This window comes from Aotus nancymaae, unplaced genomic scaffold (genome assembly GCF_030222135.1).
Source record: "Aotus nancymaae isolate 86718 unplaced genomic scaffold, 86718_ANA_hifiasm-v0.15.2.pri h1tg000040l, whole genome shotgun sequence".
Classification (NCBI taxonomy): Eukaryota; Metazoa; Chordata; class Mammalia; order Primates; family Aotidae; genus Aotus; species Aotus nancymaae.
Window position 1 is genome coordinate 11,987,865 of NW_026988454.1, and position 25,468 is coordinate 12,013,332.

A 25,468-nucleotide genomic window follows, 5' to 3' on the forward strand; every position below is an offset into this window, starting at 1 on the left:
TCTAAATATATATTAAGAAGGGATTGTTTTAAAAATCAGAGTACATGGCAAAAAATGATAATGCAGAGCTCCATTTGTGATAACGGAAAGATGCTAAATAAGAAATCCAGTTGCAATGGGAGGCTGAGGCGGGTGGATCACGAGGTCAAGAGATCGAGACCATCCTGGTCAACATGGTGAAACCCCGTCTCTATTAAAAAATACAAAAATTAGCTGGGCATGGTGGCGCACGCCTGTAGTCCCAGCTACTCGGGAGGCTGAGGCAGGAGAATTGCTTGAACCCAGGAGTCAGAGGTTGCGGTGAGCTGAGATTGCGCCATTGCACTCCAGCCTGGGTAACAAGAGCGAAACTCCGTCTCAAAAAAAAAAAAAAAAAAAAAAAAAAAAAGAAATCCAGTTGCAAAATCCTAATCTATATAATTCCTAATTTATATAATTTATATTATCATGCACATTTGTGAAAATATGTCTTTCTGAGTGCATGTGGTGCAAGAAGTAATTCTGGACATTTATACCAAATCCAACAGTGATTGCCTCTCGGTGGTTTCAATTTTATCATTTTTTAGTTTTGGTGAACATTGTAAGTTATATTTTATAATTAATGTCAAATTAATTATAAAGGGTCACTGAAAATTAATTAAAAACAAGACCATAGAAAAAATATAATCCTGACCACAAGGTACACAAGCACAACTGCTTAGGAAAAAATTTACTTTATAGGGTTCTGTCAACTATCTGTTGTAAAAGTCAATGCAGCGGAACCGTTTATTTAAAATACAGTATTTTGTTGGTTAGGGGGGAAAACGCTGCTGAAAAAATTGCTGTGAGCTGATACCTGTCATATAAATTTAAATTCTGAGATTTCAAGAAGAAATTTTCACAAGAACCTCTAACTTGATGTACCATTTGATGACCAAGAGATCGATGTCCCTGCCACAGGAGACCTGTGTGTTGCTGTGGCTGCTGGTGATAAGCCCTCCTTGAAGTCAGGGGGCCTTAGAAGGACCTGGGAGGGCCAGGGCAGAGTCTTTGCAGAATCTGCAGCGGCCTTTTGGGCCCCAGGGTGTTTGGGGACCCTGCCACTCCTCATGCTGCTGGCAGTACATAATAAATGAAATACCAAAGAAACAATACAATGTGAATCAAATATATTATCACTGCAGAGAATCTTGTCTAAACTTCTGTGAGAGACCAAATAGTATTTCCAAGTATTACCTTTTAGAATATCCCCTTAATCTGAGTCTGAAAACAGCTAGGACCGTTGGATTTCAATGGGTGCTTACCATGTGTCAGGCATTTTTCCAGGAGCTTCACACGTATTCACTCATGTAAAAATCACAGTGAGCCTAGGAGGTAGATGCTGTTGTTATTCTCCAGATTCAAACGCTGGGGCACAGGGGAATTAAGTCACTTGCCCAAAGTTAGCTACCTAAAGTAAATGCCAGTGTCAAAACAGAAGCCGTTACCTTTTCACTCATGTGAAACGCCCGTGCATTCCACTATCATTCTAGAAATTGTTGAGAATAGACTTTGCAGATTTTTCTGAGATTCTGTATCTTTATGTATGAAATAAGTCCCGTGATGTCAACTTCAGATTGGTGAACTTTGCAGAGAAGACTTATATAAGCATTGGAGGGAGTATGAGCCCTTTGTCATTCTTAGTTGAGTAGGCCCTTAGAGACTAAGCAGGTTATGGTTACTGGCTGCAGAAACATCATATTCATGTCTTCCCAGTTTCTTTCTGCAAAACCTGAGATGGATATAAGTAATTGTATAGGCTTCCAATCCATTTTTCCCACCTTTCTAAGCCGTAGCTACCACCAGTAAAATGAGCATGTTTTCCAAATAATAAAAACTGAACACATGATCTGATGAATTATTTTCTTCATGTTTTTGAATTTACGGATATGTATAATATATAACTATACAGTTTTTAATTTTATATATCATATAATTATTTATAGACTGTTATAGGAACACATAACACATTTTTTCATATGATTGCATTTATTAAAAACAATAATATTGCATGAAAAATGAAATCACCCTGGAAAAATCTCCAGCATACGATTACCAGACATTGAGAAGGTATTTTTCATGTAGCAGAGTTGGGGGTTATATTAATAGCTGGTGTCAGCCTTGCCTTTCCCTTGTACAAAAAAAATCTTTACTGGGAAATGATCTGGATGGATCCTGCTTGGAAAGGTGAGAACCAGCTGTGATAACCAGCAAAGGGGGTCTCTGCATGAGAGCAAAGAAGAAGTGGATTTGTTTTACATCTCAAATGGAGGGGAAAAGATGATGACTGCTCCTGAGCATGAGGAAAGAAGATAGAGAAGCCACAAAGTTAAATCAATTCTGAGACTGCTCAACCCCACCTTGCCCTGGGAAACTTAATGAAGTCTTATTCTTAAATATGCTTTGCGTGGGTTGAGATATTTTAAAAATTCAAAGTGGCTGAATGAAACACTAGTGTCAATCAGAGCAGAACATAAAACAGACATGAAGAGGCAGAAGCCCAGAGAGTAGAGGAATCCATGAACAGAGTTTACCTTTCGCTCACCTTGCCTTGGGGATTCAGAAATAGGAGAGAAGGGCTTAGCTAATGGAATGAAGTATGTACAGAGTGAGAAGGTTTGAGATGAAAGCACCTAGCATTTGAGGGTAGGGAGGCCCATATCATATTTGAATCACATTTATAAAGGCATTTTGTTTGGATCTTTGCAACATTTAACATACAACACAGGATAAAGAAGGAATCTTTATTCCATGGCTTGGAGGTTTAAGTTTGTATGAGTTCACGGCTTCTGTATACAATAAAACAAAGTACCTGACTCATGAGCAGAAAGAAGTTTGGTCACAGTTGGAATGACTTTTTTAGGTAATTGGAATTTTGCTTTATAAAAGAAGCATGTACTTAGCAATATGGCTTCTGACACTGACTAGGTTCCCAGACTAATCACTGTATTATAATGGTCAGCCTGGATTTCAGCTATAAATGGCAAACATAATATATAACAGATAACAGATAATATAAATGGCACAAGTAACTTGTATACCTCCTCCATCTTTCAAATAGTCCCTGATTTTCTCTTTGAAAAATTTCTCATTCTCTTTCTCTTATCCCCCATTCTCTTTCTCTCTCCTTCATTCAACTATAGCTGTTAAGATTAATAAGAGACATCTTGTGATAGGAGATATAACCATTGTGAGAGCTTAATTCTCCAGCGATAGGAGATATAACCACTGTGAGAGCTTAATTCCCCAGCGATAGGAGATATAACCACTGTGAGAGCTTAATTCTCCAGCTATTGGATGCTTGACTGGGCACGTGACCTTAGGACCACATTCCAAACAACTTGACATTTGGAGGATAGACTTGATCTCAGTGTTCACAGAGCCATGTGGACAGGACAGACAGCCACTGGTGGCTGCTGGATTCAGAGAATATTAGGAAAATCCAGAAAGGTGTTATCTCTACTTTATATCTCATTCATTCCAGTTCACTATAATTTGTTACCATTCTGCAGCACTCAACTTTCAACCCTAAAGAATATCATTGGCATCCGAATTACCAATCACAATGACAAATTTTTGTCTTTATTTTACTTGACATCAAATTTGACAATACAGTACAATCAACACAATACAGTACAATTTGACAAACAGGACAATCCCTTGTCCTTAAGGGATACGTTCCAAGGTACCCAGTGGATGCCTGAAACAGCAGATGGTACTGAGCCCTATGTATACTGTTTTTTCCTATACATACATATCTATCATAAAGTTTAATATGTAAATAAGATAGAACAATCACAACAACATATTATAATCAAAGTTATGTGAATATTTACTTCTGTAATTTTCCACTTAATATTTTTGGACTGCTGTTGATTGCGGGTGACTGAAATGGAGGAAAGAGAACCCATGGATGAGGGAGGACTACTGTATCGATCCCTCCATTTCTTTATCTTATCCTGAGTTCCAAATGAGACTATTCTCTTTTGGGTTTTATGTTTCTAACCATTTGCCTTAATCTCGTTTGATGGTTACTTCTCTTCTCTTTTCTGTGATCTAATGTATTACCCTGGCTTTAGCTGTCATTCTCAAAATGCTATCTCTATTTTTAAAATACCCCCAGACACAATATACAACTCTACTAGATGTCTCCAACTAAGCTATTTATTCTAAGCCTCTCTCTGCCGCTCTGTAACCCCTCACATCAAATAAATCACCAAGTTATATTTATTCTACTTTAGCAATGGTTCATGCCTTAATTTTATCCTATATGCTAGAATATAGTTCCCCTTTACCTTTTTCATAAAGCATAGTAACAGCTTCTAAATGATGCCCCTGTTCACTCTTCCACATCATCCCCCATGCTATAAGAAGGTTTCTTTCTCACACTATATGTAGACTGTCACATTGGTGGCTCCTCAATGAGTTATGTCTCCCAGAATTCATGCCCTTGATAATCATAACCTACATTGACTCTGGGGTTAACCAGATGACTTGCTTTGACCAATCACGTATTAACAATAACGATGCAATTGGAGATTTCATAAGTGTTGGCATGTCCGGAATTGTCCCCTAGAAATCTTCCCTTTTGGATTCCGGCCACCATGCTGTAAGAAGGATGGTTTACGAGTGACTGTTGGAGGAAGAGGGGCTGTGTGGGAGGAATAAGGCACCCCGGCCAATAGCCAGCACCAAGGCCCCAACATGAGTGAGGCATCTTGGATTTCCAGCCCCAGCTGAGTTCCCAGCTGAATGCAGCTGCGTGGGAGACCCCAGTTGACCTGACACGGAGAATTGCCCTGCTGCCCATCGAATCGTTACAAATTGAAAATTGCTGTTATTTTAAGCCTCTAAATTTTGAAGTGCTTTGTTATGTAGCAATAGAAAATGGAAACATCATGCGTAAGCTTAAAATCCTTTGTTGGTTTCTAATTTACCCAGAGTGAAGTTGAAATTCCTCCCCATGTCGTACCATCCAGGACACAGCTTTTGCAGTCCTGTCTCCCATCCTTCCTCTCCTCAGACCATTCGCTCCCTCATCCTCAAGTGGTTCCTTGTGACGCTGCACAGCAACGTCCTCTGTGTGATAAATCCCCCACTGCTTTCTCCTGTGGTCGATGCCTCACCCTTCAAAACCTTATTTGACTTCTTTGTGACTTCTTCCAGGCAAAGCTAGTCAGCGACTCTCCTAGCGCTTAGACTTTGCCACTTCTTCATGGCACTTAACATGTTCATTTGTGGTAGTTTTGATTTTATATTTGTTTCTCCAATGGAACTTAGAGATTACGTCATCTAGTCCCCACTGACCTCTCTGGTGTTTATTTTATTCTCCTACTCTGGATACTGTAGCCATATTGAATCCTTTTCACTCTCCCTGGGGCATCTTCCAGCCTTGTCCTGCCCTCAAGGACAGGACAAGGGGACAATACCCCTCACCCACATTTCTGTTTTCTACCCCTCTCCTCAACCATCAAGTTCTCCCTTGGGCATTAACTTCTTCAGGGCAGCCTTTCCTAACCCTTCAAGACTGTAGCACGTGTTTGTCAACCTAAAGAAAGAAACTGAGGCGAAATTAAAACAGATTTTATTTAGGCCATGATTGAGGACTGCAGCCTGGAAACACTTCCCGGTTACCTTGGGAAGTGATCTGGGAACAAACAAGAGTCTTGAGTTTTTAAAGAAGAAAGGACCTATCAGGAGGGTGGGAGATTACAAAAGTAGTTTTCAGGAATTCTCATTTGTCTACAAAAATAACACTGATTAGCGATTGACTATGCATTGTTGAACTATATAGTATGAATTATGGTGTTCAGTGTATGCAGCGTATGTCGTTGAGAAGATAATTTATGGCTTTTTGGCATCAGTCTAGAGCCCACAGAGCAAGTAGCTTCAAGAGGTGATTACTTAGCTCAAGGGTGAGTGAGAGGGGACTGCTGTCACATTTCCACTCTGGGTGGTCGATCATTTAAAGGACATTCTTTTCTCATGCTCCCTCTATAAGCTACATCCATAGCAACTCTACTTACCCTCAAAGCTCACCTTTTCTGAAGTGTATCTTTGTCTGTACTTCCCAGGAGAATAAAACCTCTTAGAATCACAGAACAATTCTTCCTTACCCTTGCATCTAGAACACGGCCTAGTACAGAGTGTGTATTCAAGAGACATTCTCTTCAACAAAGGAACAAATGAGTGGTGAAATGAAAATAAATGGCTGTTCTTTACATATGCCAAACACACATCCTGGATTGTTAAGGATGGTTATATTTTCAAATGTTCCATGCCAGAGTCTCTGCATGCACAATTGTTCTTGCCAAATTTTGGTTGAGAAAAATAAGATCCATGTACCTATAAGAGTAAAGTATAGCGGCAATATTGCCATTCTTTATTTAGACTATTCACTTAATGTAGGCTAAACTTACATTAACTTTTATTAGCAGCCTATCATACTGTTAGCTTATAATGAAATTGTGGTCAAATAAAATCCCCAGGTCTCTTTCACATGAGCAATTGTCAAAATGTATAAACAAACTGGTTGAATTAATAGCTGGGAACAACTAATAGGGAAACCCTACTGTTTAAAATGCAATTCTTTCCGGGCCAAATGTTCGCCCATCTTAACAGTAATTGCACAATGCATTTGCAGCGAAGGCCTCATTAAAACTTCATGCTCACCTATGTGCAAGCAGCACTGAGGATGCATATGGGTTAGGGCAATGGCCAGGTGATTGCCTCCTGGGCTCGCCCAATTGTGAATTTCAGTTAGAGCCACAGAAGTCTGTGCCTTTGTGCCACGATTTATTATAGGGAGTTTGTATCCCAGGGGAGTTCTAGCAATTCAGAAGCAGCAGGAAGAGACAGGGAGGCAGGTGAGCAAAGAATTGAGTGACTGTGAGACGTATTGTGACACCTTGTTAATTATTAACTCTGGCAGCAGGTTGTCAAGTTAATCGGAAGGGGAGGGTGGACCTAATTAAGTATCCAAACAGCATTTCTAAAGAGCCGATACAGTCCAGAAACAGGCAGTTTCCATGGGGTTGGGCACAAATAAGTTGTCCACCTCGAGTCCAGGGGATCCTGGTTGTATTCCAGAAACCCTTACGGTCTAAGCTGTGTATATCTGCACTGATTGCCTGTTGGAGGTGAGGCACATATATCCAGTTGCCTCCATTAGAGGAGACATAGTAGGTTTCATGGCCAATTTTCAACTGAAGGCAAGATGAATGGCACATAGAGAAGAAGCAAGGCATACTTATTCAGACTACATTAGGGGTGGTTGTTTAAAGCACTTTTCTGTTCAGTGTAAAGCCCTATAATATATTTTGTAAGGATTCAACTATTAAGTGACTATTCTACAGGATGATTTTGGAGAAATTCCACTACTTGTCAGACAGAAGGTCTGAATAGATCAAGGGGAATCAAAATCAAGACACTGGGTGTATAGAAAATGTGCCCCGATATGGTGTGGTCTGTGTCCCCACCCTAGTCTCATCTTGAATTGTAATCCCCACATGTTGAAGGAGGGACTGGGGAGGAGGCGATTGAATCATGGGGGCAGTTTCCCCATGATAGTAAGGGAGTTCTTACAAGATCTGGTTGTTTGATAAGTGTCTGGTATGTCCCCTGTGCTCTCTCTTTCCTGCAACCTTCTCAAGAAGGTGCTACTTCCCCTCTGCCATGATTGTAAGTTTCCTGAGGCCTACCCAGCCATGAGAAACTGTGAGTCAATTAAACCTCTTATTTATAAATTACCTAGTCTCAGGTAGTATCCTTATATCAGTGTGAAAATGAACTAATACAAGCCCATGGAAGGAGGCAGAGAAGAAGGGACCCCTGTGGGGATGCACAGAGAGAAAGGAGGATTTCCCCCTGCAGATCTGCTTCAGGGGTTCACCTTGCTCCCAGAGGTGCTGAGGTTCCTGCAAAGTTCTTCTTAACCAAGTCACCTAACCAGGTTTCATCCTGGATCCACACGTGTAAGATAAAGAAGGATACCTAGTTCACAGAGTTGTCATGAAGATCAAATGATGTAACATAAATTAATTTTGCAGGAAAACTCTTTTCTCCATAGCAGGAGCTCAATACAGAGCAGGTACCCTATCCATGCCTCCCTTTAAGCCAGGTAGGGACCAACAAGTTGGAGGAATCTCCCAGAAGAGCACTCACCTTAAGATGCCTGGAGACCACTTCTTGAGGCAATCAGAGAGCTTTAGGTTGTGTAATGTGCTTGGCTGGGCACCATGCTACTTTTCTGCAGTGTCTCTGAGTGGGACTTCCCTGGGTGTGCCCTTTACAACTGGAATCAGCCCTTCACATAGACTCTGATGTGAAGGGTGCTTCCTCCAGCTGTGCAACGTGCACTCTGCAGAAAAGAATGTCTACTTGAGTACCTTTTATAAATTACTCTGTTTGTAGACTTTATTTTTCTGTTTATGAAAGTGAAATGTACTTCCCGTGTGTGTGTGTGTGTGTGTGTGTGTATATATATATATATATATATATATATATATATATATATATATAAAACTTAGGAAGTTCAGAAAAGCCAAATAATTCAACTAACTCAGAAACAACTCCTTTTATAAGATTCACATTTTAATCTATTTCCTTCCATATTTTTTTCTTTGCATATTTATCTCAGCCTATTTGCAGGTTATACTCTCCTTTTCCCCCTTTAGTCTTAAGTTTAATGTAACCAAAAATGAAACTAACTCTTTAATCATTAATATTAAGAATAAAGGAAAAATATTTAGTGATTCTCTGTGTAGGATGAAAGATCTGGCAATGTTTTCTTCTATTTCTTCATCATGCCCTTCTGTTTCTGACATAATCTGAAGTATTAGTTACTGTGGGGTTTTTATATAGTATATCTTCTCTATGAGATTTATTATTTTGATATTTACATGTCATAAAGTGAAATTACATTTTTAAAGAAAAAGAGACAGAACCTAAAGAACCTCCACTGTGATAGGTTTAGGACCCACAAGGAGAAATCACGTATCAACAAAACAACCCCAAAAAGTTTGATGAAAAATTGGAGGCTGACCTGATAACTTTGAAGCTGTATTTATCTCTGTTAAATGCAGCGGCATTCAAATTTGTGCAATTTGAGATAAAACTTGAAATTGATGTCTGCTTCGTGTTGTTAATCCTTCCAGTAGAGTTACTGAGTAGATGTTGCCAAGTGGTGCTCAGCTCTAAATATTAAAAGTAAACTATTAGAATGCTTTACAGTGTGTAATATACATTTATTTAATTGACTCTCTGTAATAACCTTTGAAAGTTAGGGATCATTGTGTTCATTTTTACAAAGGAGGATGCTGAGAACTAAAATGGCTGAGTTATTTTCTCAGGACCACTCCGCCAGTGAGTGGTAGAACTGATTCTATACCTGGGTCTTCTCCAAGCTGAGGTGCTCCCAGGACAACCAGTCCACTTTCTGAAAAAGCAGGAATGCCCCTGAGCTCCAGCTTAGGGTCAGGGTTGTGAGTTGTCTTCCACATGCTGGTCTTTAACTGAAGAGAGTGTAAATTTCATGTATTCACCACAGGTTCCAAGTCCTATTCTTCCTCTTAAGAAGTAAAGTCAATGGGTTTATATCATTGTAGTCTAAGAATACATTTACATTCTTTTCTCACTTATATTACTTTTGAGCTGCATTGAACACATTCACACACAAATCCATTCTTCTTGCAGAAAAATAGCACGTCAATATAATATTTTGATTTTTTTCCTATTCAAACTGTTGAAACAGAAGAATAAAAAGGATGAATTGTTTCTTAAATTGATAGAATGGAGCCCCACAGAGTGCATTTATCTCAAAGTCTGGTATGGTGCCAGAGGGTTTAAAAAACATTTTTTAAAATGTCTATTTTTTACCATAATTTTCTTTTTTCTGTCCTGTACACATCACAGTTTTTGCTGTCACTTAAATGGGTTCACTCATCCAGAGTCTCCCTGTTATGACTTACCAAGGCCATTAGCATTCTACAGATGCAGCGATGATGTTACAATTTTTTAATGTACTTAAAAATCTTGATCTAAGTCTCCTGAAAGGATAAGACACAGAAACCCAAGAAATTTGTATTTTCTCAACAAATTATCCCTTTCAAAAAATTAGGATAGAAAGGAAAATAATAACTTATTCACTATGGAGAGAATATAGGAAATAATTTTCCAGTTCAAAACAAAAAATGTAAAAATACAATCAAGACAATTTTGAGAAATCTGTTATCACCTTCTATGTTATAGAACTAGTAATCTACCTTAATTTAGGGTTATAGCCCAAGTTTAGTCTTTCTATCCTATTAATTGATTTCCAGATCCATTTCCAACTGATCCTGTCATTGTAGCTCTAATCTGAGAAACGGGAAGTGGAAATCCAGGTCTCCGTGTCTTTCTAGAGTGTTTTCTGATCTTCTGATATTACAGGTGATGAAAGTCACCTAGCATCATTGCTTTTTCAGTAGGAGGCAAAATTTATCCTATAATGGAAAGTGTTTACTGAAACTGAAGATTTTGTTAGGTTAGGAAATGGCTGCTGCTGAAAATAGTTACATTTTAAAGGAACTAAACTATTGTAAAATACTGTTCTTTCACATCCACTTGGAAGACAACATAGTAAGCCTTTCAAATACACCACTATGCATATTTTGCTATTACTTACATAACCCATAACTGGAACTTTTAGATTTATGTAGAAATAAAAATATTGGTAACTTGTATTTATATTATTCACGATTAAGGATAAATTATATCAGCTGATCACCACCTTATATATTTTCCTTGGTGAGATGTAAGTGTATTTTTGGAGATACTGCAAATCTGTTGAAGTTCGTTGCTTAACTAGACTTCTCCCTACATATTAAGGGACATTAACCTTTGTTAGCCCTTACCATGTGTCAGGTAATGAGCTAAGTGTTCTTTAAAAATTATTTCCTGTACATTTCACAATCTTTATGTGAAGCAAATACTATACTTCCCATTTTGCAGATGAAAAGATTAAGCCTCAGACCAGTTAAATAAATAGATTCCAAACCATGCAGCTAGTGAAAATGGCTGAGCTGGAATTTGACCCAGTTTCGTCTGGCTGAAGAAACCTGCCTTCATTTCTTTTCTCTTCATCATCATTCTTCTACATTCCCCATGAAAACCTTTAGTTCCAGCAAGTCGGTTAAATACTTCCTTTTCTTACCAAGCCCCTACTGCAGATTCATATCCCTCCATCTATCAGTATCAAAAGGCTTGGTGTTAGGACTCCTCAGGAGCCCTGGGGAGAAATCAAGGGGTGTTAGCATGCATTTATGGCAAGTACTACATTTACTTAGCTACTGATTACATTTCCATCTCCTCACCTGTCATTCTAGCCTCTGCCCAACCAGGTAGTATAGCAAACACCTAAGAGAAGAAGAATGCCTAAAAGAACCCACCCAATCTGTGTCTTTCAAAGTAACTACCTCCTCTTTTGTGATTAGCAAAAAGAAAAAGCGGGACAGGAATCCTCGATTCTGCCATTATTTCTTACTTTGAATTCTGTGGGTACTACATAGCAAAACTATACATTTGTCTGTGTTAGTCAATAAACTGGAATGGGCAGAAATAGGCTATACTTTCGATATGTCCTCAAATCACATGAACCAGTGCCACGCCACACTACATGGAATCCAATTTGTCTTTGAAGGGGACTGTTGTGACCATTCTGGGTCAGAATCAGATCCTAGCCTCTTTGGGCAAATTAGGAATCTGTGGTTCATAGCCTCAGTTTTCTCTCTGCAAAGGGGCAATGGTTATACCCCATAGAGTGGGAAAAGAGCAAGCGTGTAACAGGCTCAGCACAGACTGTAGCTGAAAAAGTGCCAGTCACACCAAGGGTAGCAGAGTCCTTTCCTGCCAAGGTGTGCTATGACGGTCAATGATTTTATGTCCTCCATCTCACCATGCCCTCATTTTCTGATGATTGGGAGCAGGCTCTTTAGTATTTATCTCCTTGTTAATTGAATGACTAGTTCTGGATAATGGATAATTCTCAATTTTCTATTTTTAGAAAGTGTATAAATATCTAAATTAGATTTAGGCAAAGTGAGCTGCAGTATTTGATATGCCGAGAACATAATTAGGTTGCTCCGTTTACCTACACAGTCGCAAGCAAACTTTAACTCATTAATCTGTAAAGGACTTTGATGAACCTTTGAACTAGATAAAAATATGCCAGTCATGGCAAAGTTCTACTTGATTCTTTGAGAACTTTCAAAGGACTGAAAGTGACTAATATATTTGGTTTTATAACATCATCCACAAACTCTGATCATGTCACTCGGAAATCTTCATAGGATTCTCACTGCCTCAGAGTCAAATAAAAGGCATTTGGGGTGAGCTAAAAGCACTGCTCCAGGAGTCAGGAGACCCCCCCACTCTGGTTCCCCTCTTTCCTTTATCCTCAGTGATCTTGGGCAAGGTGGGTGGCCTTCTGGGCCTCAGTTTCCTCATTGTTATACTGAATTAAAGATAACAATCCTAGGGTCAGAGAGAGGCTTACATGCCATCATGTCTGTGAAAGTCCTTTTGAGAATTCCCAGCGTCTGTCTGATGTTAGGCCTGAGTCCCCTGTACCTGGGCACACCCAGACCTGACTTCCCTGCCAGACTTTTCTCTCTTAACTTCCCCACACCCTCTCCTCCTCCCAAAGCCTTCTACTTTCCACACTTTGAACCCTCCTGCCCTGCTGACTGTCTCTGTGCCTCTATCAATATTCTTTCCTAGTACAAGAGTGCCCTGGCTCCCACAGGAACGCATCCATCAAGGACCAGCCCAAATGCTGCCACTTCCATAAATCCATCAGCCCGGCTCCCCTCTGCTTCCATGACATTTCACATTCTATTTCTCAGACTTACCTATTCTACCTTCCTTCCTGTTTTCACACACAAACATGCATTTGTTTAATTTACGCATCATTAAAGTTCTCTAGATTTTTATCCTGTGTCTCTTTTTCTCCTGATTCAGAGAACTACACCCACCACTGCTACCCACCCTCTCCTTTTTTGCCTCCTCTTAGACCTGACTCCATCACACAGGCCCCTTTTGCTTTACTTTGGTCTCAACAGAACGTATCCACAGCCTACACAGATGCCCATGTGTCTCTAGCCCCAGCTCACACTGTCCTGGCCTTTCTCTCCCAGCCAATGTTACGGAAAATCTTTGCATGATGCAGCTTTTGTTTCCTTACCTTGTCACTTCTCAGTGCCTGAAATCACCATCTGGTGCCCACAGTGCTCTATGGAAACTATTCTCTGTCATTGCCACAGTGAATCAACCCCTCTCCTGCCTTGTTTCTCCAATTCATCCTAAATCCCCCCTGCCCGGTGAACACCTCTTCAAGTGTAGTTCTTATTACGTCACTTCCCTCTCTTGCAGAAAACTTGTGTCTACAATGTATAGACAAGTTTCAAAAAAGAAACTGAACAAACAGCCAATAAACATGTGAAAAATAATATTTAACCTTAATAGAAGGCAAAGAAACATACCTTAAGTGAAATCCTTTCTTTAAATCTTTCTTATTCATAAGTTTTTTTAAAACTACCCAATATAATTGAGTTTAAGGAAAAGCAAACACATTTTGTGAGCAGTAACTTACATATGAACTGGCACAATTTTTCAGAGATCCTCTAAAGTTACGTGTGCATAATTTCAACCAATAAAATTTTAGTAATATATAGTAATTTCTTATTGCAACATTGCTTATAAGAGCTAAAACTTGGTAATATTCTGTGACAATAAAAAATTGCACACACCCATACAATGAAATACCATGTAGCCCCTAAAAGATGGTGTACAATTAATTGACATGAAAATACTGTATAAGGTATGTTGATGTGAAAAAAATCAATTTGCAAAATGACAAATATAAAATTTCTAGTTTTAAAAATGTTTACTCAGGAACTATAGAATGCCTACTATGTGCTAGGGTGCTATTCTAGGTGCTAGAAATATGAGTATGTATAGAAAGTTTGGAACAATATACACAAGATATTAATAAGAATAAAGATCTCTAGGAGAAAAATGATTTCCACGTTTTCTCTAATAGATATGTATTGCTTCTACAATAATTCTATAGTTTAAAAAATACCAGTGCCTTTAGAATGCACATCAGATCCTCTGGCCTTCAAGCTTCTAGTCTTAATTCCTTGTCAATCTTATTTCCCATAAGTCTGTGCACTCAACATCTACGATATGGGTTTTGTTGTTATATAGACCCTTTGAATTTCTTAATGCTATATATATCACAGAATGTTAACGCTTTATCTTCTCATGGCCAAATCCCATATAACCTTCTTTGCAGAGGCTTATCAGGAAGTAATCGTCCCCATCTCTGAACTTGCATATTCCTTCATCTCTGTCTCTCTCACAGGATCTATTCCTGTCTTCCTTATATGACCGGACTCACTGACGACTGAGGGCACAGTCCATACCTGAGTCATTTCTGTATTTCCTTTACATAACAGCACCTTCCATAGTTTCCTGAATAGATAAGGCCCCGTATCAGTACTCGTGGGGTGAACTGACAAATGCATGCGTTCCTTCTCTACGTTATAAATTCCCGGAGGGCAGGGAGTCTTATTCTGCTACAATATCAGTATTCACGCCAGGGCACTGTTCTCCTGAACATGAAAACAGCTATGAAGAGTTTAAAGGGAATCAACGTCCTAGTCTTCAGCTTTCATGTGTGCTCACTCTCTGGACTGAGAATGTGGACTCAGGATGGGAGTGTCCTCACATTCCTCACCCCTCTCTTTTCTGCATCACCTTCTCCCACTTTACTGAACAGACAGACAGATGGAAAAATAAATAAAATGTCTCTCCGTTCTATCCTGATTTTCTGTTTCAGTGCCTTAAGATGTAAAAGTCTCATGGGTACCAAAGTGAAGGACAGTTTGAATTGTTTCATGCAATCCCATCACTTTTTCCACTCCCTCACTTAGATTCTCATGAGACCAGGGGCTTCTAATTTCACCCACAGGAAAAATTCATGGCCAGGCTCTGTGTTCTGTCTATCTATTATTGTATCTTTTTCTCTATTCTGCAATTAGAAGACAACAGGGAGATGGTTGTCATGGAATGCCTATTAGCTCATTTCTTTAAACTGAAAAGTGAAATCACACATTTCAGGCAGAAGGGAAGTTGGACTTGACTGGTGGCTTTGACAAGGAGGGCTCTTTTGTCATTTAGTTTATGTGGTGGACAGTTCTCATAAATTCAATGAGCTAAGTCTGAATCCCCAGATGTTGACGAGAATGTATTTGAAGTACGTGATAAGATAAAAAAAAAATTATTGTGTTAGCGAAGGGCTTCTAAAATGAAACTTTACTTTTTTTTTTTTTTAACAAATCTTTCTTAGTATATTGTGTATAAAATATAAGCATGTTTAGTACAAGATGCCTCCAAGTGAATTTGTAACTGATTTTGGTCATTTGAATTGTCTTGGTAAAGTTTTTAAGTATCCTTTCCAGGGACTGAGAAAGATGTGTTTCATAACTAGGTAAAGATAAAATATCCTTTACAAGTCATATTTCTTAAAAAATATTTTGTTTCCCGCAAAATTGAAAGACACCCCAACCACGTTTACAGCTAATTATGAAAATGTTTGGTCATAGATCACTTTGTGATATCTGACACATAATTTAGAGGAAGTTTATGGAATTGAGTGACAGTGCTCTAACAAGACTTCCATTCTGATTGACTTATTTATGTCAACAAAATTTTCAGCATTTACAACTACAAAAGCCAAAATTGAGAATGGATTTAATGCCAGACAATATATAATTCTAGCAATAATAAAAGCATTTCTAAAATTAATTTGTTTTTTTGAGATGGAGTCTTGCTCTGTCACCCAGGCTGAAGTTCAGTGGCGTGATCTTGGCTCACTGCAACCTCTGCCTCCCAGGTTCAAGCAATTCTTTTGCCTCAGCTTCCTGAGTAGCTGGAACTAAATGTGTGCACTATCATAGCTAGCTAATTTTTTTGTATTTTTTAAGTAGAGATGGGGTTTCACCATGTTGGCCAGGCTGGTCTTGAACTCCTGACCTCAGGTGATCCACCTGCCTTGGCCTCGCAAAGTGCTGGGATTACAGGCATAAGCCACCTTGCTCAGCCTTTAATTTTTAATAATTATTTATCAATATATGTGATCTACTAATGTTAATGATAAGAAAATGCAGAAAAATAATTTAATGTTTATATCCTGATAGCTAGGTGAAATGATAAACATGTGAATTTTAATTTTTGTACCTATTTTAGGGAGAAGAGATGAATAATTAGGTATAATGGAAATAGCAATTCAAGAAGAAAAATACATAATGTAAAATTACTGACTGAAACAGTTTGTTAATATTTTTAAATTGATAATGGTAGATAGCAAATTGCTCTGGTATTTATATTCAATTTGTTGTATTTCAAAGAGCGATATAATAGTTTTATTTTTAAATGTCTATAGTTACAAATCTACCAGAAATTAAACTTTTGCAGCAATTTGAATTTATGATTAAAAACTTAGAAGTCAAGCTTAAAAATGTGTGATGGTATACTGAAGTTTTCAAAATTTTCTGGGGTACGTATACAGAAATAGCTTGAAAATAATTGCCTTAAGAGACACTTTGTTGATGCCCAATGTTCTAGATGGATTAAATATAAAGTAATAATTAACAGAAGGTATAAACTAGTGATGTTAATTTTTCAAAATCCTGTACAGATGGAGCATAATTCTTGGCTAATTTCTACTCAATTAAGAATCTGGTCCACTGGTCATGGCGAAGAGAACAAAAGTGATGGCCTAGTTTTCATCTTCTGCATGGTTCATGTGTGTCTCTGGGCTAAATTTAAAAACACAGGCCAGGCATGGTGACTCATGCCTATAATCTCTGCACTTTGGGAGGCCGAGGCAGGTGGATCACCTGAGATCAGGAGTTTGAGACCAACCTGGCCAACATGATGAAACCCCATCTCTACTAAAAATACAAAAAATTAGCTGTGCATGGTGGTGCACACCTGTAATCCCAGCTACCCAGGAGGCTGAGTTAGGAGAATCACTTGAACCTGGGAGGCGGAGGTTGCAGTGAGCTGAGATTGAGCCACTGTACTCCAGCCTGGGCAACAAGAGCAAAACCCCGTCTCAAAAAAATAACAATAACAGCAATAATAAAGAATATAAAAATAAATTCCTCTGAAAGTTTATCATTCACTAACTATAAGTAACAAACTTTGGCCAATTAATCTCTTACGTTGACTTTAAAATGTTTTCAAATTAGGATTGAGAACAAAGTAAATGAGGGCTGTGCCCCAAGAGAAAGGCTTTGCCGTGGGATATTGGACAATGAAGTCTTGCTCACTGTGGTTCACCACCCCAACCTTCTTCCATTGTCAAGATCCGACTTTACTCTTTGTAGAGGAGGACATGGCGTGTCATTCCAAACAGAAGGTGCTCTGGTCATGGCATTCATTATACAAGCTGCAGTAACAAATTCTGCTGAGCAGGGCACATCGTGAACAGCTGTGTCTGGGGGAAAAGCTAAGATTGAGTCCACATTACATTTCTCTTGAACATCTTCAGAAATCTGAGATGCATGTTTAAGTAAAGCTTTCCCATGAGTCAATCTCATCTGATTCGATGCCCTTCCACTCTCCCGTTACTTCCTCCACGCCAGCCACACTCACCTGTCAGGGATCCTCAAACACATGAGGTGCTTCCATCTCACTTGGTCTTTCTGCCACTGACTGATTCCCTCCCCCAGAGAGCCATGGGGCTCACTGCTTCATTGCATTCTAGTCTCTGCCCAAAAGTCACCTTCTTCAAGATGGCTCTCTGACTACTGTGCCTAAAATCACACCCTCCCCATCACTCTACTGTTGTAGTTAGCTACTAATAATTATGTTGGGACAACAGCCTTGAACTACGACTGTCTCAGGAAGTATATGGCCATATGATTCATAGCACTTACTGTCACAGGATCCTTAGAGTGTCACTTTTCCAGCCAGAAACCTCTGTGGCTGGTGGCGCCTTTGCCCAAGATTCCCTGGGACCACTGGGTTCATTCTGCCCACTCAGCCTGGTAGGCTATGCTCAGCTCAAGCTTCCAGCCCAGATCCCATGACTACCAAGGGCAAGCCAGGCATGGAGCAGCGAGGGTTGTGCCTGTGCATAGCCAGGCACGCTGGCTGCTATGGAGGGGTGGACAACTTCAGACATGGGTACAGGTGCTGACTCAGGCACCAGCTCTGTGCAAGACTGCAGCTGGATCAGATATACTGCAAGTGGCTTCTACCTGCCTCTAAATGAGGGGAACATAGTGGTGCCCAGAAGCTTGGAGGTGCCAGGAACTCCAGAGCCACTAAAAGGATGTCACAGCCCTGGCATGGGGAACCCCTAGGTCTGGGATCCTCGGAGGGCCACAGCTCTTCTCTCCTTCTCATCCCCCACAATGTGGTGAGCAGGGGCTTGTTTCAGCCCTGTATGTTATAGCTTTTTCAGTCCCGCCATTCAGCGGGTCCTGAGTGCTTGTCCTGCATCCAGGAAGAACGAGGTATGTGGATAACCAGAGGATGAGCAAAGTGGAGAGGAGATGCCTTGAGTGGCAGAACAGCTCTCAGGAGACCCGAAGTGGGTAGCTCCTTTCTACAGGCAGGTCGTCCTGACAAGCGTGTGAGTCTGGATGAGTCTGGAGTTTTTATGTGCTCAGAATGGAGGAAGTGTGTGCTGAATAGTCCACAGGCAGCCATGGGTGGACCTGGAAAAAGCACCATCCAATTGGCTGAACAGTCATCAATGAAGTTCTTGCTCTGGGCTGTAGACTTTTGCTCAGAACTGGCAGCCTGGCCCTCAGGCTTCACGCCATTCCTGGCCCAAAAGTGGGGTTTCACCAGGGACCCACCACTTCCTGCCTAGGAACTTGTCTGCCTTTAACATGCCATCCACAGCACCCAGGCTGTCCATAAGGAGAGACACTGGCAGGCATGTGCTGAGCTGCCCTCAGGCCCCCATCCCCTACCTGCGCCCAAAGTCTAGAGGTGTCCAAGGTGGCAGGTTGTTGGTGTGTCAGTGCCACCCTTAGGGCAATCACACCCAGCCAGGTTGTGACAACCACCAGGCTCAGCCACAACTTTGCTCCACCCCAGCAGGCACCAGGAGCAGAGAGAAGCCAGGAAGTGGGAGCAGGAGTTTTCAAGCTTGTTGGGGAAGGGGGCTTCTGGCCCCCCTTAGAGTGCAGGAATACCCAGGTTCAGAGCCCCGGCTGAGCAGCTGCAACAGTGCTCCTGGGAGCAAGGGGCTTTCACCCTGCCAACTCAGTAGGGGGGTGGGGACTCCCACCTGTATGGGCACCTGCTGGCTCCATAGAGTGGGCAGACCCAGCAGTGCCTTCCCCACTGCAGCTGGCATCTCTGCAGCAGGTGCTCCAGACGGGCCGCTGCTGCCATCACTACCACCAGCTGACTTTGTTCTCCGTAGAAGTTCCTTGAAGACATGAGCTTAATTTTGTTCACTTAGAGCAGTGCCTGGCACACGGAGAGCCCTTAATAAATATTTATTGAATAATACTAAAATTAACATATGCCAGTAATTGTTCCATGTCATGAAATATTCTTCAACAAAATATATTTTAAAGATTTTTAATACATATTGATGAATTGCTTTCCAGAAAGTTTTTTTAGTCATTCAGCAACATTCTCTGGTCACTCCTAGAATATTATTCAAATATTAGAATATATTAGTATCATTACTGATTTTATAGACAGTTCCAATGTGCATTTCTATGACGACTCATAAGAACGAACAGGGTCTTTACATTTACTGGCTATTTGCATTTTTCCTGTGATTATCTTTCTATGACTTTTACCCATTTTCTACTCAGTATTTATTGTACACCTATTATATGCTTTGTAAAATAGGGGATAAGGATTGTATTTACAGGATATGGTCTCCACACCCAAGACTTTAATTTAGTCAGTGAAAGAGTAAATTTTACAGGGAATAATCATTATGAAAAAGTTTAGAAATTGATTTTGTTGGGAAATAGTTAAGAAAAAATATTCTAAAGTTTAAAAAGAACAGAATTGGAAAAGCTGCATAAAGTCCTGAAGTAGCAATATTAAGTTACTAAAACACATGGCTTTAAAAATATAACCATTGTTTCCTAATTGACTCTGCTACATCTGCATAGTGAATGGGAAAGGAGCAGAGATTTTGAAAGCAAAGCCCTTCCACTCCCACTGTTCATCAAAAGGGAATGGTACAGAAAAAAAGGCAGTCATCAACTACTAGCTGCTATTGAAAATAATAGAATCAGTTAAAATTAACTATACCAAATTGTAGCTGTGTTAATTGAGTTGCAATTAAAGGGATTATTGTGTGGTGTTATTTGGCAAGGGAACTCAGAAATGACTAAGTCCTGCCTTCCCACAGATACCTCTTGTGGTGAGCTTCCAAGGGCAATAGTCACAAGAGAAAGTCTGACCGAGCCGGTCATTTTCTCACATCTTTATTGCTTGGGTGCTGGCCTCCCTCTCCAATGTAGGTCTTCAGGAAGTCAGCTGTCCTTGGAGCATCCCTCCTTTCTGAGCCAGGTGGATCTTTCCAAAACCCAAACCTGGGTCTCTAATGTCACCACTCAAGTCGATCGAAAGGTTGAATTAAAGTGGACCTCCCAAGATGAGAGGAAAGAGACCACGAAGAAATGAAAGAGGGAGGGGGTGCCTTCCCCAGTGCTGTTTCTCCTCCTCCAGGCTTTATCAAACCTGATCTTGGGCTGCGCTTAGAGGCAGGAGCAAGTCCAGAGTGGACGAAAGAGAGAGCTAAAGATAAAGGGAGATGTTTGGGATTTCTCCAAGGGGAAATGGCTCAGGCTCTCATTACCATTCTATCCTCCGTGGAAGCAACAGAGACCAGAGAGGAAAAATCCACACTCCAGTGCTGCCACCTTCCTCTGTTTGAAAATTATGTCAATACACAGTCTTATGGTTTGAATAATTCAGATCACAACTCTTTCCCATTGTGGATAGGGTGTTTTGATCTTGTCTCCTCCTTTGGGAGGAGTGATGAGGAGTGTGGAGAAGGAAGCAGAAATACTTGGTGCGCTTCTCCTGCAGGTCAATGCTCGCCTTCTGATCAGAGATAGGATGGCACAGGAGGGATAGGGCAATCCATGGGAAATTTGCTCCCGTCTTAAATAAGGTGAGAACACTCACAGCAAAATTAGGTCTAAAGCTCAGAGAGATGCTCTTTGCTGCAAAGAGTAACACTTGAAATAGAACCACCTGGGGATTTATTAGCCTGAAAATTTTAGGAACTTCAAAGGAAACAATATTAAATGGGAAAGCATCAATTCTCCTCAGAATTCAGAAATTTAGAGAAATAAGAACTATATATCAGACAGGAGTGATATTTTACATACAGATTTTTATTCATTTGTTTTCCTTGGTTTAAAAGAATATTTGACCTTAAATTGAACTTGAATATTTAGAATCAGAGATTTTTAAACCAGAACGAACATTTAGCAGCTATCTCAACGCTCACACATTACAGATGAGGAGGCTGCCATGATATCACTAAGCTGGATTAGAATCCAAGCTTCCAGCCTAAAGTGTGGAATCTTTGTTCACTTTTCCAGTAAATGAATCATGTGATTGCATCTTACAAGAGAACAAGTTTTGTTTAAAACTGATAACAATTGGCCACAAAGAAAGCTGGACATATAAAGATTTTAAAATATAGTTTCTATGTCTATGAATACAAGAAGAATTGCATCACCAAAGTAAACAAGATCACAATCTAGTGATAAACAATCTGGGAATGTGTGATCCATAGTGCTCTCAGAAACAAAAGGATGTTTTTTTCTGGTGCTGCTGCTAATAGAAAAGCACATACAGCATGCACGTCTAAGGCAGGCTCATGTAATATAATAGCACTTTGGCTGCGCACGGTGGCTCACATCTGTAATCCCAGCACTTTGGGAGGCTAAGGAGGGTGAATCATGAGATCAGGAGTTCAAGACCAGCCTGACCAACATGGCGAAATTCCGTCTCTATAAAAAATACAAAAAAATTAGCTGTGTGTGATGGTACGTGTCTGTAATCCCAACTACTCGGGAGGCTGAGGCAGGAGAACTGCTTGAACCTGGGAGGCGGAGGTTGCAGTGAGCCAAGAGTGTGCCACTTCACTCCAGCCTGGGCAACAGAGCAAGACTCCCTCTTGGAGGGGGAAAGAAAGAAAATATACTGTCACTGTCTATTTACCACCAGAGACATTTTACGTGTTTCATTGCATTTTATCTTCCTAACAATCCAATGAGCTAAATGTTATTATCCATATTTTACAGATGAGGAAACTAAACTACAGAGAGGTTGAGTCACTTGCTCAAAGTCACACAGTGTATTAGTGGTGGAACCAGGATGCACCACATGAATAGTGGCGGGAGTAACTGCTCTTAGTAAACTGTGAAAGAGGCAGCAATTGCCACTTCCTAGTGTAGACTCTTATTCAAAACACACCACCAGGACCCATTACAACCTAGCAAATGTGATGTTTGGAGAGGATTAATAAAAGGATGTGTTCTGTTGGTATTTATTTATGTATACTGGATTTTATTTTTAATCAAAGTACATCATCAGAAGGCTACCCAATTGAAATATAACTTGGTCACTGATGGACTTGTTTTTACAAACTTTTCAGATAATGGCCTTGCCTTTCCTTGAAGGGTGTTTTAAAGCACAACTTCATCAATTTCATTCTTACATTTTATTTAGGAATTGAGTTGGGGCATTGTCTGGTACATTATTTGGTGTCTGGTACATGCAGCTCAGTGTGGAAAAACTTACTTTAGAAATGTGTGCTGGAGGCTGGGCATGGTGGCTCATACCTGTAATCCCAGTACTTTGGGAAGCCAAGGTGGATGGATCACTTGAGGTCAGGAGTTCAAGACCAACCTGGCCAACATGGCGAAACCCCATCCCTACTAAAAATACAAAAAATCAGCCAGCTGTGGTGGTAGATGCCTGTAGTCCCAGCTACTTGGGAGGCTGAGGCAGGAGAATCGCTTGAACCAGGGAGGTGGAGGTTGCAGTGAGCCAAGATCGCACCATTGCACTCCAGCCTGAGTGACAGAGTAAGACTCTATTATAAAAAACATAGAAAGAAAGAAAGAAGAGAGGAAGGAAGGAAGGGAAAGAAAGAGAAAGAGAGAAAGAAAGAAAGAAAGAAGAAAGAGAAGAAAGAAAAAGAAAGAAAGAAAGAAAGAAAGAAGAAAGAGAAGAAAGAAAAAGAAAGAAAGAAAGAGAAAGAGAAAAAGAAAGAAAGGAGAGAAAGAAAGAAGGAAAGGAAGGTAGGTGTGCTGGAAAAGCCTTGCTTCTCCTGTGATAGGTGTTTGGTATCTGAGACTGCTACTTTTTCATTTTGTACACCAGGAAGCTCAGAATCACATTTCAAAATGACCTATTACAATTACATATAGCAATTACAGTGCAGGCATGTATTTTCACTTGCTTCTAGTTTTGACTTTCACGTGTATTAACATTTACTTTTTGACACAGTTCTCTCTACTCCTGCTCTTCCTCTTCCTCCTGCTCCTCTTCTTCCTTTCTTTTCCTCCTTCTTCTTACCATTTGGGGGATATGTTCTTGTGAACCAGCTTAAATATTATGTAAAATCATTGTAGATATAAACTAACATCACTTAGTAATGAATAAAAATTAATGTCTAAGAACACTTTGAATCAAAACCTTTTCATTCACCGATAGCAAACCACTAAAACTTGTGTATTAAATGTCTAATTACACGACATAAAATGGAGAGACTCATTTAAACATAAATATTTGTGTTACAAAGAGCTTAAAGATAATTCTTTAGATAATGAAGCTAATACTTAGAAAAGCTAAATGGTGTCCCCAATGTCACTTAGAAGAGCAGGATGAGAGATAAGAAATTACTTAATGGGTATAATGTACATTATTTGGGTGAGGGCCACACCAAAAGTCCAGACTTCAATGCCGTGTGATACATTCATGTAACAAAACTGCACTTGTACTCTCTAAATCTATTTAAAAGCCCCTCTAACAGAGAAATAAGAGAACAAATATTTACATACCTGGTATATAAAACTGAATTGAACATTATATTTTACCTCTCTTTGAAAATACCAACAAATAGATCTCTCTTTTAAAAAATATGTAAAGCATATCAACAGTTAAAAATACCAGAAAGCAAAATATGAATACCAGTAACTCTAAAATAGCTTAGAGTTACAGTGCAATGTGATCAAGCCTGTCATAGAAGTATGCACAGAGAGCTACGGGAAGAGAGAACAAACACCTACCTTAGCCAAGGATGGCTAGAGATAGCTTTGCAAAATGATGACTGTGGAATTGAGCCTTGAAGAAACAGTAGGAATTACCAAGTAGAGAAGGGTGGGAATGTTTGGGAGAATGAAGAAAAGAAAACTGGAGAAATAGGCAGAGATCAGAACACAACAGTTCCTTTTCCTTAAGTCTATGAGAGTTCCGGACAGTCTTCAGCAAGAAAGGTTGCATTTGTATTCTTTGGAATCATCTCTACAGAATGGATTGGAGAAGAGTTGGTAGTAGAAGTGGAAAAACTGGTTAGCTGGCTAGTGCAATAATTCAGAATTGAAGTAAGAAGTATCTAAACACAGTGGTATTGAGGACAGAAATAAAGAAAATTTTTTAAAGGAAAAGTAAGTATTATGAGCATTAAAAAGTCTGCAGGACTTGGTGATCAAATCAGGTAGGCAGAGATGGAGAGAAATGAAGGTCAGTGAGATATCAAGAATGACTCTCAGACTGGTAGCTTGAGTGACTATGTAAATAGAGACACCATTTCAAAAGACATGAGAAAAAGCAAAGCAGTGGGTTTGGACGGTGAGCCCACTGTTGAACATATTTATAAGCTGTCATTAGACAACATAGTGGAGTCCAGTTGGCTTTGTGCATGCAGCTCTGAATTCTAATAGAGCAATCTGAGGGACAAAAAGAGAATTGCAAATTTCTCCAAGATTGTAGTCAGTGATTTTTTTAGAAAGTCATATATATTATTTTACAGGAAAACAATTTCTCTGGGATTGTGATGTATAACTTACATGTGGAATACAGGTGAAGTCAGTAGAATAAATGAGATTGCACAGAGCAAATATACAGAGTTAAAGAGATCTGAGATACAAACATCCCATGTTTAAATGTTGGATAGAGGAACCTGTATTAGTCCATTCTCGCTTTGCTAAAAGGACTTCCTGAGACTGGGTAATGTATAAAGAAGAGAGGCTTAATTGGTTTATGGTTATGCAGGCTGTATAGGAAGCATGGCTGGGAGGCCCCAGGAAATCATGGTGGAAGGTAGAGGGAAAGCAGGCACATCCGTCCCTTTGGCTGGAGAAGTAGAAAGAAAGAGCATAGGGAGGTGCTA